Source organism: Schistocerca piceifrons, chromosome 5 (assembly GCF_021461385.2).
Source record: "Schistocerca piceifrons isolate TAMUIC-IGC-003096 chromosome 5, iqSchPice1.1, whole genome shotgun sequence".
Classification (NCBI taxonomy): Eukaryota; Metazoa; Arthropoda; class Insecta; order Orthoptera; family Acrididae; genus Schistocerca; species Schistocerca piceifrons.
In genome coordinates this window covers 470561661-470579152 of record NC_060142.1, presented here as the reverse complement: position 1 = coordinate 470579152, position 17492 = coordinate 470561661, and the positions used below count along the sequence as shown (strand labels likewise).

The window sequence follows — 17492 nt, the reverse complement described above, 5'->3', positions numbered from 1 at the left end:
ATGTTTTGACAGAGCACAGACAAAACTGTGCGACTGTGAAACTGTTGCATTCATTTGTTGCAGTTTATGTGACAAACTCTTATGTTTTCACACTTTTTTGGGAGTGATTATCACATCCACAAGAAAACCTAAATTGGGCAAGGTAGAAGAATCTTTTTACTCATTCACCAAGTGTACTAGTTAGGTGGGTCGACAACATATTCCTGTCATGTGACGCACATGCCGTCACCAGTGTCGTATAGAATATATCAGACGTGTTTTCCTGTGGAGGAATCGGTTGACCTATGACCTTGCAATCAAATGTTTTCGGTTTCCATTGGACAGGCACATCCTTTCGGCTACTAATCGCACGGTTTTGCGGTCCGGCCGCAAAACACAGACACTAAACTTATTACACTGAACAGAGACATCAATGAATGAACGGACAGATCATAACTTTGCAAAAATAAAGAAAGTAAACTTTTTACTCTAGGGAAGATTTGAACCAAGAACCTCTCGCTCCGCAGTTGCTCACGCTAACCACGGGACCACGGCGCTCCTGAACTCGAACTCTCCTAGATGATGCTTATCTTGCACATGGACTACTCAGTTTGTATATTTTGCTTAGTTTTTTCATAGTTCCACACAACTTCTTCCTGTTTTCTCGTTTGAGCTGTGTTCAGTTTTTCAAGGCCTATCCACTGCGCCAACTTATAACTAAATCTGAGGGGGGTGCGATGGGGAGGTTCCCTTGTAAGATGAGACTGTTGTATCTGCATGAGGACAGAGTGTGGAAAACTAATATCAAGAGGAAAATTGCAGATCTGGATAAAAGAAACGAGGCATACAAGCTCATTAAATCAAAGTCAATGTTGAGCAATGTAAATATGTTTCAGTAATAAGTGCAAAAATCACCGCAGAAACTCAGTATTGACCCTGACACATCAGAATTTTCTTCATACTTCAAGACACACTATGCAGGAAATGTGGGATGTTGGGCCAACTGTCGTAGAATATATGCTGGCCTCAACACCAACATGAATGTGGAGATTATGCATACGATGCTAAAGAAGATACACGGTAATGCAAGGCAGATAAAACGACTGGAGAAAGGTATATCTTACACTGATGTCCCTATATGTGCCCGTAGGCTTTCACAGTGTATACTGCTATTTTTTACCAAGAAGGGAACAGCATGTAATATTTCTCTGGCTGTTCCAGATGCTGAAGAAATCTGTGAAATAGTAAGATCATGTCTGGGTGAGAGTATGTATCAATTGATATGTTTACGCATTGAACCTGGGAGAGTAAAATGTAATTCATGGTTAATATAAAAATTTTTGTTCACTACCTGTCAGTTTTGCCTGCATTATAACATCAAATTTGTTTGCAGAGCTTGACATGAATCATGATGTTCGTGTGGAGCATAGCCATACCATTCCAGATGTACAGCACAGCAAAACAGGTAAAACTTGATGGGATCCATCATTCCAAATATGTGTGATACTTCTGTAATGTCCCCATACCAAATAAACATGTCAGATTAAGTAAAATTTAGAATTTTGCTGTTCAGTTGCAATGTAGTGTGTTTGGATTGTGATGTAAAAGTTACTTGCAGTACAGTGTATGCTATCTTTCAGTACCTATCAATTTTGCCTCAGTTGTGATATGAAATTTATTTGCAGGGCTTGACACCAAAAATCAATTCCCTGTTGTGGAGCAACCATGCACTATGTTATGGCAGCCTGTTGTTCAACATAGTGGATCAGGTGTGTATACAGTAAATGTAACAGATGTAACATTATTTGAGTATAATGAAATTCTGAATAGCATGTCCAGATACACGTGTCCTGTAAAGTTTTTTTCGCAGAAGAAAAAGGGGCCGTAAACTTTAAACCGTGAGATTGCACAAAACATGTTAACTTTTGGTGAATTGCGAATTTGCTGCACGAATGCGTGAGGATTCTCTACCGCCCAGATTCGCACATTGTGTCTGTTCACTTCACCATTAAGAAAAAATGTTGCTTCATCACTGAAAACAAGTTTCGCACCGAACGCATCCTCTTCCATGAGCTGTTGCAACCGCTCCGAAAATTCAAAGCGTTTGACTTTGTCATCAGGTGTCAGGGCTTGTAGCAATTGTAAACGGTAAGGCTTCTGCTTTAGCCTTTTCCGTAAGATTTTCCAAACCGTCAACTGTGGTACGTTTAGCTCCCTGCTTGCTTTATTCGTCGACTTCCACGGGCTACGCGTGAAACTTGCCCGCACGCGTTCAACCGTTTCTTCTCTCACTGCAGGCCGACCCGTTGATTTCCCCTTACAGAGGCCTCCAGAAGCTTTAAACTGCGCATACCATCGCCGAATGGAGTTAGCAGTTGGTGGATCTGTGTTGAACTTCGTCCTGAAGTGTCATTGCACTGTTATGACTGACTGATGTGGGTGCATTTCAAGCACGACATACGCTTTCTCGGCTCCTGTCGCCATTTTGTCTCACTGCGCTCTCAAGCGCTCTGGCGGCAGTAACCTGAAGTGCGGCTTCAGCCGAACAAAACTTTGAGTTTTTCTACGTATCTGTAGTGTGTTGTGACCATATGTCAATGAACGGAGCTACAGTGAATTTATGAAATCGCTTCAATCATTTGTAATAGCCCTGTAGATGGTACTTCCCCGTCACGATGTATCTTATTAATTAGGTCATTGTCCAGTTTTTAACTAGTTTTGTGCTTATGATAAATGTCCTGAACTTTGGTTGTAGCTTTCCCTGTTACATTTGCTATAAGCCAGTCAAACATCTTGGCTGTAACTATGGACATCAGTGTAGAAATGCCTTTGTCCAGTCATTTTATCTGCCTTGCATTACCATGTATCTCCTTTAACATTCTATGCATACTCTCCACATGCATGTTGGTGTTGACACTAGCATACATTCTATGACAGTAGGCCCAACACTTCACTTCATGTTTCCCTCATAAAGTGTATTGAAGTATGAAGCGAATTCTGATGTGTGAGGGTCACTACTGAGCTTTTGTCTAGAGCTTTGTCAAATGGAATTCCTATTTCAATACATATACCTAAGGTTTCTTGTTCTTTTTGACTCGGTGACAGGTGGCTTAACTGTTGCTTATGACCAGTGTGGGTCGACACAAAACTACTTAGTACAGTTACTTTCATCTCTGCAGGGCATTTTCCATGTATTTTGTTGCTGGCTGTCAATTTAACCTTTGTAGGTGAAGTTATCTGACCAATTGCACCATAATAATGTGTAGGGCTAGCAGATCCATGCATGTTAACAAACTTTGAATTTGTCTTACTTTCAGTTTTTTCTTTCCACTGTAAAAATTCATTTTCACTTAAAAACTGCAGGTATTTTGAATTCATGTTGATTTCATGAGCAATTTGTAAATGATCAATCCAATCTCCTTAAAATTTTTAGAGAAAAACTGTTGTCACACATGTAAGTTTGGTAAGAAGCTACAGGCCCTGTAGTGGTAACAGGCAGTTCCTGTTGATGGTGTTTGCAAATATGCTGCCTGAGATTAATTTCATAATTAAACATGTGGTCACACACTAAACATTTAAAGGCACTCATTTGACTTTCCTCCATAAATTGCTAGTTTACCTCAGATACATGCAGCAAATAATTGAGGAGATGGTTGTAAGTGCTACTTCAAGATGAACAGGTTGGCACAAGAGAGGAATTTGTGTGTGTCTTTTGACAACTTTAACACAATGAATATGCTCTCTGAAACATTTCTGATGTAATATAACACAGCTGCAAAGTTATTAATTGTATCTTCTTAAAATAGTTTGGTATTTACCATATAATTGCAGTAGTTGTCTTCTAAGGCAGGACTATTGACTTAAACATAAGAATGTCCTAATCTGGCACTGCTGTTAGATTCTCAGGATGTTTTCCATATCCTTACTGTTAAATCTTGTTTGCTCTTGTGATCTATGCACACATGTTTTTAAGAATTGGAAAGTAACATCAAAATTTGCTGGAGGAGAAAACAAATAAGCACTCCCAATCCTTACAGATTTATTTCTGTCATTTACAGTAATGTCTGATTGCTCATTCAATGTCATCATAGTTCAAGCAGGATTTCTCCTTAAGTGCACAACGTGACTATGTATTTTTGTAATCTATTTCTTAATACTTTATTATACATGGCATTTCGTTTTGTACTAATGTATCTGCAATCAAGTGATTGGCTGTATATTGTCAGGGTCACTCAGTAAATGTTAAATTATTTTATACAAGATATGATGTATATATCATGCTGCAATTTCACTGTACTGTTGGCACTGTATGTATGGAATTATTTCATATTGTTCTAAATTGTACAACTTTTAAATGTGAATATGGTTTACTATCCAAATAAACAATTGAAATTGTGGCATGTAATGTAGCTTAGATTGTATTTTCAAATATAGTTTGATATATTATTTGTAGGACCAGTGACATCTATGATTGAGTCTGTAGTTTGCAAAGTGAAAGGAATTCATTTGTAACCTTTGCACTTTTTTTAATGTTTAATTGTTGACATTACTGCACCTCCAAAGATAATGGTATCTTTTTGAAACAACAAATATTGACTCCCAGGCTAGATGGGAGTCAATATTTAGTGATTCAATAAAATTATATCAATAAGGAATTTTATCTTCATTATTGCACTGTCTATCTTACATAATTAAATGCTAGTCACTGTGCTGTGGTGTCATGAAAATCAAGTCATCCTAGATATGTGATGTAATGTAAATGTACTGAAGGTGAAAGCAAATTGAGCCTGTGAAGCAAACCTCACAGGCGGTTCACAATTTTATCTCTAGCACCTCCCTCCATATATCTCTAAATTTAACAGAAAAGTAACCCCCAGGCTGTTAGTAAGAATTCTTCACTCTGTCATTTCAACCAATAAAGCTCTTCCTGGAAGGTCTTTGAGAGAGCCACTGCTTTGTTTGGAAAGATATAGAAAGACGTAATAGCTTATCAAAGTTTGATGACTGGCTCAATTGGCAAGAGAGCTACTCTACAGAAGCTGGTGTGGTATGTGGATTCAGATTCAGGCAGGTTCACAAATTTCACATTTCATTAATGTTTCAAAAAGAGTACACTTTATTGCACTGTCGAATATTTCATTTTCGTGGTGGGTACATCACAAATGGTTCTCATTGGTATATCACTTCTCATGAAGCCAGGTTATTTTTTATGTTTAATGGTGGAAAAACAGGGATCTGACATAAACGAATAAAGGAATGGTGGACACCATTTATACCATTATCCTGCAGTTTCTTGGTTTTCTTCAATGAAATCCAAGTGCTGCCACCATGTGCCACAGTACTGCTGCTTGCTTGAGTTGAGAACTGGTAACACCTATCATCATGCCAATGCACATGACTTATTGGACAATTAGCCAGTTTATTTTAGTACCATGGGACATTGAGCCAGAATTGAGTCTGGTCCCTTTTTGCTTGTCTAGGTATATGACCCATACAAGATAGTTTTCTTATGTTCTGTGTGTTTACACATAATGCCTGGAGTTTTACTGTGCACCTCTATGTCCAATAGCCAAGATTGCATAAGGATTCAATTAATGAAACTTTTACTTCTGTGTGGAACACTTTTAAAATAAAAATATTAGATCCCACAGTACAGATAATGGATAATATTTAAAATCTTGTGGCGACATGCAAAAATTTTCAGAGAAAATAGGATAGCTACATTTTCAGTGGTGATCTGCTGAAGAAACTTAATATGAAAAATGACCTCAAGAGAGAAATGTAAGCTAACTACTGAGAAATCAACTGTCAACAGTCACTAAATATATTGGATCTGATGTTATAATGAGACTGATGGATTCTTTTCATGGGAGGAAATTTCCATTACTGCGATGAATGTCAATGTGTTTTGGTAAATTTCGATTTCACAGCAAATTCAGTTACGTAATCACTTTCACTGCCTCCATAAACTCATTATGAGATATGTTGGTAGATGTCTAGCATTTTGTTGTGAAGTGATGTTTGATGAACACATATGCTGCAGCTAAATATAGTATGAAATGAAATAAATAACTTTCTAACATACAGTGTTACGAATTGTTATATGTTCAGTATGTGTTGTATCTGAGGTACTACTATACTATGATGAGTAATATAAATGAGAAATTAAATCAGACATTTTAACTTTAGAGTGAGGGTTTTCAGAATAATAGAATGGTATAATAATACTATTTTACAAAATAAAACAGCAATATGTAATACTTATGTATAAATGTATACAAAATGTGGTTATTTATGACCCACTCCAACAGATTCTTGGGGGATTTAATAAAATAAAGTTCAGAGAACAAAAGTTAAAAACAACATTGAGTCATTAGATAAACTTATTAAAAAGGGGAAAATAAATAAAAATATAACAGAATAATTTTGCTGAGTAGTAAATGTGAAACATTTGGCGAACCACAGCCACTCTCCGAACACACTAAAATCTTCCATCAAAGAAAATGACAGAGGGTTTTTAAGACAAACTTAATAAGATAATCAGACACAAACAAGAGTACTGTGGCTGAGTAATCACCAGACTAATATGGATTATCCAGCATCTTTAGAAAAAACATTAAAACAATTCTGTTGATCATTTCAAATGTTCTAAAATAACAATCAAAAATTAGAAACAAATATCTGCAAAAGTTGACCTGTTGAAGGAACCCATAAACTCTTCTTAATCTCTAATTATTATCCTTACATGAGTATGTGCATAGCGAGCCTACTGCACCTGGTTGCAGAATGGCAGACATTGTTCCACAAAGTCAATAGATGTTTCTTTGCTAATCTGAATTCTTAGGGATAGATGTGTGAGGAGCTTGGTGGAACATAGAAGTAATGAAGTGCACATAAGCCTTGATGCTTTCATAATGCTTAAAGAAAGCTATTTGGCTGCCCTTGCCCAGTTAGCCATTTTGGGCATTCCATCTGTTGGGTCTAGTTTATCTAATGTGTGGGTTCAGATGGGGAAGAAGCCACATACACAGAGGTTGTCAGCCACTTCCTAATGTGCAGTTTCTATCAGGATGAGCATGCAGGGTGAGAACAGGTGTATGTTAGTAGGTGACTCTGCAGCAGTGCTGAAGTCTGTGTGAAACCCTCAATTTCTCAAACCCTCAATCAGGTGCCACTCACCCTCATACTGCACTGTATGCATAAAAATCTTCTAGTAGGAGAAATATCTGAGAGAACTGTGCAGTAACCTCTTAGAGGGTCTCACTCTCACGGATCATGTGGTGGAAGAAACCGTGATGTTAAGTAGGCATGTACCACTGCCCACACTGAGGTGATTAAGGGCACATTAAAGGCTGATACGTGTCACTGACAAATGCAACCAGCCCACCTTTTGCTCTGTCATTTGTAATGTCTCCTCTTCAGTGGAGGCTATAGTCTCTCATCACAGGACTGTCAATAGGTTCAAAAGTGTTCCTTGCGAACAGACACACGATTGTGTTTCCCGCACTATGAGCTTCAGTCCCTTTATGTGAATTCTGTAACCCATTGCATGGGTGCAATTTTATCTACTTTGTTTCTTCTACCCTCCTATTGTGGCAGTGAGCAACTGATCAGTGGGGTAGGACAAGCAGGGCTCTCAGACTGAGCTGAATCATTGGTTTTGTGTGGGTTGGGGAGTATTTGATTTTTGGGTAGCATGTCTACCACAAGAGTTTGATATTGAAGCATTTTCTTCCATAGTCTTCCAGCTGCCATGGCCACTACTCTTATGTCCTTATGACAGGATCACTTGTAGGCACAGGATTTTTTTGAGAGTTGGTTAGTGTATATTTTTCTTTTGGTGTTGTAGGTAGTGGGGAGCAGGCATGGTAATTAAAACAATAAATAATCACTCGCACTCCCATCACTTACTATGAATACATTTATTCTTGCAGCATATACACAATGTGTGTAACATAGAGTGCGTACTACAGAGAACTGATCTGGCAAAGATACAGTCGTTCTTGCTGTGGTAGGACAGTGATTTTATTGGGGGGTATAGCCAGCGGTTCTACATCCCCACAGTGTCTTCATTGTTGTAGCAGAAAGGGCCACAAATCCTATGATTTGGTGGCCTACAATTACTTTCAGAGTCCACTGAGTGTGATTCCTTTCATTGTTTTTATTTATTACGTTTCTTTTTCTGCTTGGAAAATGGGGTAATCACATCTCCAGTCTGAGAGGTATGGTGCTGGTGATGAATTCCCTAACTACTGGACACATGAATACCTGTGTTTATGTACTGTGGTAAGTATAAATGTTGTCACAATCAATGTAACAGTCTTTCTAGATCTTTATTGTTCCTACTAGTGACTTATTCTGCATTCATGAGCCATTAATACAACACTTCATTTAAAATCAGCTCCATGAGATCTCTACATGCTACCATTCCTTTACTTGAAATGAGGAGTTGTACATCTTAACCTCAATCCAAAATTCTCGCAGCATTTCTACTATTTGGAGCATAGAAGCCAGCCTCACTGTTTCCTTTTCTATAAGTAGCATGTCATTAAACAGGCCCATTATTAACATATTTTGTCAAAATTCAAACAATAGAAATTCCAGGTAGGAATATCAATAATGTAGGAAAAAGACACATTGTTGCTTATCATAAGGATTTACACGTTAAGTTGCAGACAGGCACAATTAAGACACACTTAAACATAAGCTTTCGGCCAAAGCCTTCATCAGAAAAAGAGAAACACACATCATTCATTCATGTAAGCAAGCACACCTCATTCACACATGAATGTCAACTCCAGCAGCTCGTGGTAGATGAGGAGTTGGGGAACCTTCTCAAAAGATCCCTCCCTCTCGTCATCAATGGATACTTGACCCCTGATAGTTTTATCACAACTTTCAGGATAGCTATTTAACAACTCTGGGTCACTACAACTTTTTCATGGAACTGAGGTACTTAATGGTTCAGAGGACTTTAATATCTGCTGTTATCCATTTGTTTTTGTGAGACAATGATATGGTGTTGGTGCTTTTCGAAATATCTTTTCAAAATTCAATTTAAAAATCTCAAAAATTGAGATTTTCACATTTACTTCAGTTTCTCTGGGTAACTCATCCTAACTTTGGTTTGCTTGTTATTTTGAAATATTTTCTATTTTTTGCTTGTTATTTTGAAATATTTTCTATTTTTATTTCTGACAGATGTCTCTTGTAAGCTTGCAGTTCAGGGGATTTTTCCATGCCAGATTTTTCTGTTATTTGCCAGAAATGGTCTGACAGTCAAAGATATTTTACAGCTACATCACACTTTTCCCTGACTATATTTGTGGCCACATTGTCACTCACTGATGGAGTCATTGCAGTAATGTTTATTGCACTATTGACCAACAGTGGCCTGCCAAAACTCTGAAGAATATTGATGGGGGTTCTACTTGTTTTGTTTTGATATTTGTGTTTATGTCTCCACAGAGAGGTATGTTTACTTTTTTGTTTGAGACTTTTAGAACTTCTGTTAATTTATTGAAAAAAAGTGTCCACACTACCACTAGGAATTCGATACACAAACAATATGCTTAACTTCTCGGTTGTATCAAGCCCTATTAATTCAGTAGCTGATATTTCAAAGTGTTTGTCTTCACTTATTGTAGCAAGGACATACCTGATATGAGCTGCATTCCTTTTCTTATATAAATGCGCAATCCTCAACCCTTTGAAATAGCCCTACAATACGAGTCTGTCCTTTCATGCAATGATGATAATACACGTTGGATTTCTGTGTCTTCACATGTGTGCTCAGTGGTAGAAACTACTGTGCAGTTCAAAGATAGAATCTCAACTTCAGACTCTTGTATTTTATGTTTTATTGATTGTATGATTTGATGAAGGGTTGTTATGCTCTGAAATGTCCCATGATACTTTTTCCAATGGTTTCTTTTTTTTCTTGTGACATGTAGTATCCATATTGTGAATAATTGTTTCAGATTTTTTTATTTGCTGCAGATGTTCTTTAGTCGAGGGAATCTGTTATCTACTTCTCCTATGTATGACAGCAAATATTTCACCATGCTTGGCCCTAGATCAACCCCACATATTTTGATGAATCTGCTGTACCAATCTTCTCTTCCTAATCCTGTTTAGGTCTAGGCTACATCTAGTGACACACCATCTACTGATTAGTAGCAACTGGCATGACAGCAACATGTGTGAAGTTGACTGCCATCAGTGTCATCTGTAAACCCACATTAATCTGCCTGAAGCTCCATATAGATGTGGCTGATCATAACACTGGAACCGCTCATCAAAGTGTGCATTGGTGCCATGAGTCAGGGAAGCAGTCTTGTCCAGGTCACCACCTATGTCACATGCCCCATTCCCGTCCAAACAGTTTCCCACCCCACCCACCATCACCACATTGTCATCTTTTGAGAAATCCTTAACTAAAGTCTGTAAGTCCTCCATCACTTGACATAGCCCTGAATTTGGTTTGAAAATGTTCATGTCTTGTATGCCACCCTAATTTTTTCTGTAACTGAGGGCTTGTATCCTGCCCATGGCTACTACCTAGCATTCTCTTTCTTCCTACTAGCTGGCCGTTCCCAACCATTGTCCTCCCCTCTATCTCTCTTGAACCTGATCAATTCCTCCTTGCTTCCTTTTCTGTTCTCCAATCAAATTGTTCTTGCTGCATACTCTGCAGTTCCAGGAGAGAGCCTCTTCTGTTTTCCCAATGTTCTCCCCACTGCATCTCCCCCCCCCCCCCTTTCCATCCCCTCTCCAGGGTGAATATTTCCTACAAGATTGGCAACAAATCACCCTACTCACTGTCCTATATCAGCTCCTGTATTTCTTATTCATGGTTGAATTCGATAGAAGAATTAAGTTTAACCGTAAAGAATGTATCAGATTGGTCAAGGACGTGAAATTGGCTGTAAGTACACAAACACGACAATAAATTGTGTCGTGTTGTTGCCACTGTTTTCATACTGAATTAGAGATATAGTGGCAGAAGAATTGATTAGTAGTTACTTTGGTTTTAGAGAAATCACATTATAAAGATTGTTTTGATATGTTTTTGAACATTTAAAACTCAAAAATTGTATGCTTACATCACATCTGTCTAACTAGTAAAGAATACAAACTGTATGAAGATGGTATCTGTTTTTTGGACATGTCTGAAAGAAGAGATACCATTGGTGATGTTGCAGCTCTTGAAGAATGAATTTACAATGAAATCCAGACCTTTACTGCTTACAGGTATTGATAAATATCAACGGGGACAGCTGAAAATGTGTGCCCGACCAGGACACGAACACAGGATCTCCTGCTTACATAGCAGATGCTCTATCCGACTGAGCCACTGAGGGGACAGAGGACAGTCCGACTGGCGTGCTCCCCGTGAGACCCACATTCCCAACTTACTGTCCACACACTACATTTGTAGTGCACCTGCCCTGGTTGGGGTACACATTTTCAACTGTCCCCATTGATATTTATCAACACCTGTAAGCAGCTAAAGGTCTGGATTTCATTATAATTTCATTCTTTTAGAGCTGCAAGATCACCAATGGTATCTGTTCTTTCTGACATGTTTGAAAGAACAGATGCCATCTTCATATAGATAAGGCTTACCGGCCAATGATTATCTTCAGTGCAGATGCACTCAAATTGCTCAAACTCTTACGGGAATCTGTAGTTGACTGCCGCGAGTAATGAGTATAGCGGGCAGGGCCACTACAAATGTAGTGTGTGGACAGTAAGTTGGGAATGTCGGTCTCCGGGGAGCATGCCAGAGATAAGTCGCTGCAGTCGCACTATCCTCTGTGTCCTCGGTGCTCAGTCAGATAGAGCATCTGCCATGTAAGCAGGTTTCCTGGGTTCATGTTCCACTTGGGGAATACATTTTCAACTGTCCCGGTTGTTATCGCAAGCAGTTAAAGGTCTGCATTTCATTGTAATTTAATACAAACTGTGTTGATTAATAGGAATTAAATCATTTAATTACACTGTTCGGGTAAAAATATACACTACTCAAGCTAGCAGCTGCCTTGTTTTAATGAAATTGAAATTATTAAGACAACTTACGCAGATATTTTAATGTTTATGTATCACAAGATTTCAGCCTATGTTGTGAGCAGTGGGATTTCTAGTAAACGAGTTGCTTTTAAGAAAAAGTACTACTGAAAATGCTAAATATTCACTTTCGTAATGAGAACAGACGCTACAGCAATTGTACAAAATAAGAGCTCCTACTTCTTTAAGGTACTCCTGCAACCACACCTGCAACCACACTACATTAAAGTCACTACAGATAAACTTAAAGTGAATCAATGAATCTTAAGTAATTTTGAAGCAAATTAATCATTCTATTGAAGCATTCCATAATTATAACAATAATTCATAGGGGCAATACACCTACTTCAAACCTTACATACAGACCCAAATACCATAATAATAAAATACCTCATATTTGTGTATGGAAAATATGACAGGCTTCATAACACTTTTGTTATCATTATCATTCTTATATTCTTCATTTCTTTCGGTCTAATGAGTCAAGTTACATTTTATAAGTATAAAGATTTTGAGTCAATTAAGAACATTGTAAACAAGTAGGCATGCCTGTTCTCATTAGATCGTTGCTTCTATTCAGCGGCAGAATTTTTAGAACATTTGAGATACAAGAGACGTGAAACAAGACAGTGCATGTAATGCAAATAGTGCAAGCTGTTTGGTGGATAAAGCTTACATTGATGTATCTACTAACATATTACAGTCTTTATACTGGGCTGTGTCACTGTTTTGATTTATGTTTGTTCTGTGTCCCATGACCTGGAAAGAGTTTTTTGGATGGCTAAATAAATTCTGTTGCCATCTGCTGCATCATAAGTTTTTATTACCAACATACGTAACACTTCCAACTGCATTATTTGTGAACTGTGAAGTTTTGCTGAAAGATCACTTACATTAAGAGATTCATTTGATGGTAATTGGCCCACATTATAATTAACAGTCACCACACTTGTACTTTGTTTTCATTTATTATTTTAAATCATTCATGATTTTTTGTTCCACTCACATATTTGCTATAGGCACTTAATATGACCATTGTAAATACCATTAGGTAATCCATTTTAAGCTATAGATACTTCTTCTTTATCATCAATAACACACAGTTATTATCAGAGTAGTGCCCATTAAACACTTACATTAATACCTGAAACTTAAAGTCTTTGCATCATATGTTGGAAACTGTTCTAACACATGGGAAACTATCATCCAGTCTCTCATCTTCCATCACTATCAAAAATATTTGAGACGGTAGTCACCATACAAATTAAAATTTCATAGAAAAATTTAAAATAATCTCAAAAAATCAGTATGGATTTCAAAAAGGCAAAACCACAATGTCTGCTATAAATAATTTTGTAGATAAAATTAGCTCATATCTAGACAACTCACTGCACTCCACAGGAATTTTTTGTGACCTATCAAAGGCCTTTGATAGTGTGAATCACTCCTTGCTATTCTGCAAACTGGAAAAGTATGGAATTAGGGGCACAGTATTAGAATGGTTTAAATCCTATCTAATAAACTGAAGACAAAGAGACATTATAACATCAGCGAGAGGAACTTATCCTCCATCACTATCAAAAATATTTGAGACGGTAGTCACCATACAAATTAAAATTTCATAGAAAAATTTAAAATAATCTCAAAAAATCAGTATGGATTTCAAAAAGGCAAAACCACAATGTCTGCTATAAATAATTTTGTAGATAAAATTAGCTCATATCTAGACAACTCACTGCACTCCACAGGAATTTTTTGTGACCTATCAAAGGCCTTTGATAGTGTGAATCACTCCTTGCTATTCTGCAAACTGGAAAAGTATGGAATTAGGGGCACAGTATTAGAATGGTTTAAATCCTATCTAATAAACTGAAGACAAAGAGACATTATAACATCAGCGAGAGGAACTTATCCTTCAAAATGGAAAACCATTTCACATGGAGTACCCCAAGGTTCTGTCTTAGGTCCCATTCTGTTTTTGTTTTACATAAATGATCACTCAGTTTTATTTGCAGATGGCACATCTTTAATCACTGAAAGTAACATTACAGATCAAATTCCACAAACTGTATTAAATACTTTAGAAAACTTAGATACCTGGTTTTATTTAAATGGGTTAAAATTAAACATGGAAAATACTCAACTAATGCAATTTAAAACAAAACAAGCAAAATTAAATGATATTCAGGTCAGTCACAGAAACCAGGATTTGCAGGAAGCTGGCTGTGTGAAATTCCTAGGAATGCAATTAGATAAAAATCTATCATGGGGGTCACACATACAGTACCTTGCAAATAAATTAAATAGCCTAGCATATGCAATGAGAATATTGTACAATGCTACCAGTATGGGCATAAGAAAAGTAGTATATCACGGCTAACTTTGAGTCTGTAATAAGGTATGGAATTGTATTTTGGGGTAACTCAAACCATATGTGTCGAGTACTAAAACTTCAGAAAACCATCATTAAAAATATGCACAATGTAGGGTGAAGAAAATCATGTCGCCCACTGCTAAAAAATCTGAGTATACTAAGTGTTCCCTCACTATACATACATGAGCTGATTATCTTTGCACTCAGTATTTATTTGTAGCAAATCATTCTCAACATAATTACAACACCAGAAATCAAAATAATTTTATGCTGTACACCCACCGTTTAAAACGTTATGCTCAAACTCCACATTATATTGGTATGAAAATTTACAACAAAGTGAAAGGAAGAGAATTTCTCAGCATAAATTTAGAAACACTGAAAAAATTCTTATATGAGAAACTAGTGCAGAAATCTTACTATTCAATAGAAGAATTCATAAGTGACAACCTGAAAATACGAGCAGGAGAGAGCAAGTACGTTGGACCATTAATCTTAAAAGTTTGTTACTTTTGAAGAAAAATTATTAATTGCTTAATTAAGTAATTATTCAGTACTGTATATTATGTTACTGGTATTATCAGGAAAATCGTAAACCAATTTTTGTGTTTTGACGAGTCTCCTGTACTTTTAAGTCAATAGCTTGAAATTGTATGTTATGAGACAATGAACTATTCTATTTCTATTTTCTTGTTCTAGGAGTAACATATCTGCAATGTTGATGTGTTTCATTTTGTTACAGCTGGGTGGAGCATCTTGCCAGTCAGGGGTGGAGCTTAAGTGCGGTGGGCGGGTACTGCCAGTATATGTCTGGATCTTCGCAGGCTTTAAGCTCATGTCTGCCTTTGTACTTCACACCTAACTTGAGTTGCTGACCCAAGAAACCGAAGACATTAGGACCCTTTACTCAAACGTGCCCTCCTGTGGATTAGCAGTGGAAATCTCAGACCGCTTCTGTCCTACATTGCACACTTTGTCTAGCAGGCAAGGTGTACCTCGCCGGTCAGCAACATGAAGTGTTTCTGGTATTTCCACACAGGCCGGTGACCAACTGGGACAGAAATGAAAATCCCTATTTTCGGCAGCTCACTGACAGAACAACTACCGTGGTATTCATCAAAGTTTTCCAGTTAAGGAAAAATAGAATCAACAGTGAAGATGCTCTCGGCAGCAGGACTAGTATCAGTTGAGCCTGTTATGCTGAATAATTTTTTATTTTTTTATTTTTTACTTTTATTTATTTATTTATTTATTTTTTTTTTTTTTTTGGGGGGGGGGGGGGGGGGGGGAGGATCAATAGGAAATCAGACTTGACTGAGCAAATATTTACAGTGGTCATGGCAGGACTCACCGAACTTGGCAACTGTGGTAGTCTTCAACTGGTCCTGAGTATTTCAAAGCCTGTCTATTACATTAGTAACATAGAACTCCCTCCCAGAGACAGAATTTTGCAATTGCACAATATAACAGGAACAGTCGGTGCACTGACATGCAACATATCTTCTGGAAGATGAAAAATGAATTTCGAGCATGGTTATTCTCTATGGTGTTTATATGTGAAGCCCTGAAGTTGATTTGCTAGCCCAGTTCAATTTGACATTTGGGAGACAGGTGTTTCAGTTTCTGATTTAATCAGCATGATCACTATTTCTGTTCAGTTAGATATAGAGGTGTCACTCCGCCGAAAATTTTTAGATCTAAGAACAGGGCGTAACCTCACAAATGAAATATGTTTCAAAAAGGTTGCGAATTTACATAGAAACGAAAATCAGTTGTGGAAGTGGAAAACCAGCAGTTTGAGCTGGATTTCCAGAATTGATGAAGGAGTGTTTGCTTGAAGCGATAATTGGAAATTGGTTTACAAAATACAGTCTTGTGAGGCCCTTGTAAACATATTGAGTATAAACATTAAGGATTGTGTATTAACTATGTTTTATCACTCCAGCTGGCCATCTAGTAGCCTGATTATTACTGAAATAGTTTTGTTAAATACAGCTGAGAGATAATAAAAGAAGACAAAACTGTCAGTTTTTCTGAATGTACGAGATTAAAGACAGGAGGGTCATTCCACATCAAGGGGACTAGGGGTCTCCACTCGACCATCTCCAAATCTAATGAAATCTGGTGTGAAGGTTCCATATGGTCTTGGATGGTTATATACCAAATTTCAGTCCAGTATATTCAGTGGTTAAATTTTTAGCGGCTTTTAAAGAGAGGCTACGCATCTTCACATTACATACGAAAGTGCAAATGTGCCAAGTTTGCTCGGCTTTTTTAAAAGTTCCAGAAAACATTTGGTCATTTGCTTTAATGTACATAGACAACATTTTATGCTGAATCACACTATGGCAGAAATTAGGGATTTAGCCACACCTAAATAAAGATACAAGCCTCTAAGGTGGCTAAAAAAATTGTCGTACTATTCTGAGAGCTGGAGTTTGACCACTGTTACTTTTCGTATGAACCAATCACACCAAAACTTCAGAGAGTTATTCTTACCTGTGATTTCTATATATGTATCAAAATTAATTAACATTGTATACCTAAATGAAAAGATATGCATCTGCAAAGTTGGCCAGAATTTTCTACGTGCAAATTTTAGGGTATTTTTGGTGGGCAGTATCTCAACTGTGTCTTCTTCAATCCTTTTTTTTCCCTTGGCACAGCATGCTTTAAGCTTTCAAAGCTATATTGTTTAACTTCTGGATCTTGCATACTGATGAGTAAGGATACGTTTCAAAAGTTATTATTTTAGCACTCTGAGAAGATAGAAAAGTGAAATATTTTGCTCGTGAAGTCCCATAATTAATTTTTTTTATTCCAGTATATAAATCACTTTCAAACATTAATTTAACACATAGCATAAAAACAAATATAATACACAACACAGAAAAATGCAAAACAAAACTACTAAAGAGTCAGTTCTATTTTTGGCTAAACCGTTCCACAACTTTGTTAAGGACAGATTGTTGATAACTTTATTGTCTTCCTGATGATGATGTTGATGGCGCTTCTAAAGTCATGGAAATATTTTGCTCAGGAATCCAGCATGTGTCTTTAGCAGTAGGCC

General features: G+C 37.2%; 1 long non-coding RNA gene across 1 annotated transcript; it reads left to right on the top strand.

Moving 5' to 3' along the window:
• Positions 1-1139: 1139 nt before the first annotated feature.
• LOC124798373 lies at positions 1140-1749 on the top strand. The gene is made up of 3 exons (XR_007016938.1): positions 1140-1293; positions 1373-1444; positions 1620-1749. It is a non-coding gene; the product is annotated as an uncharacterized LOC124798373 (long non-coding RNA).
• Positions 1750-17492: the final 15743 nt, after the last annotated feature.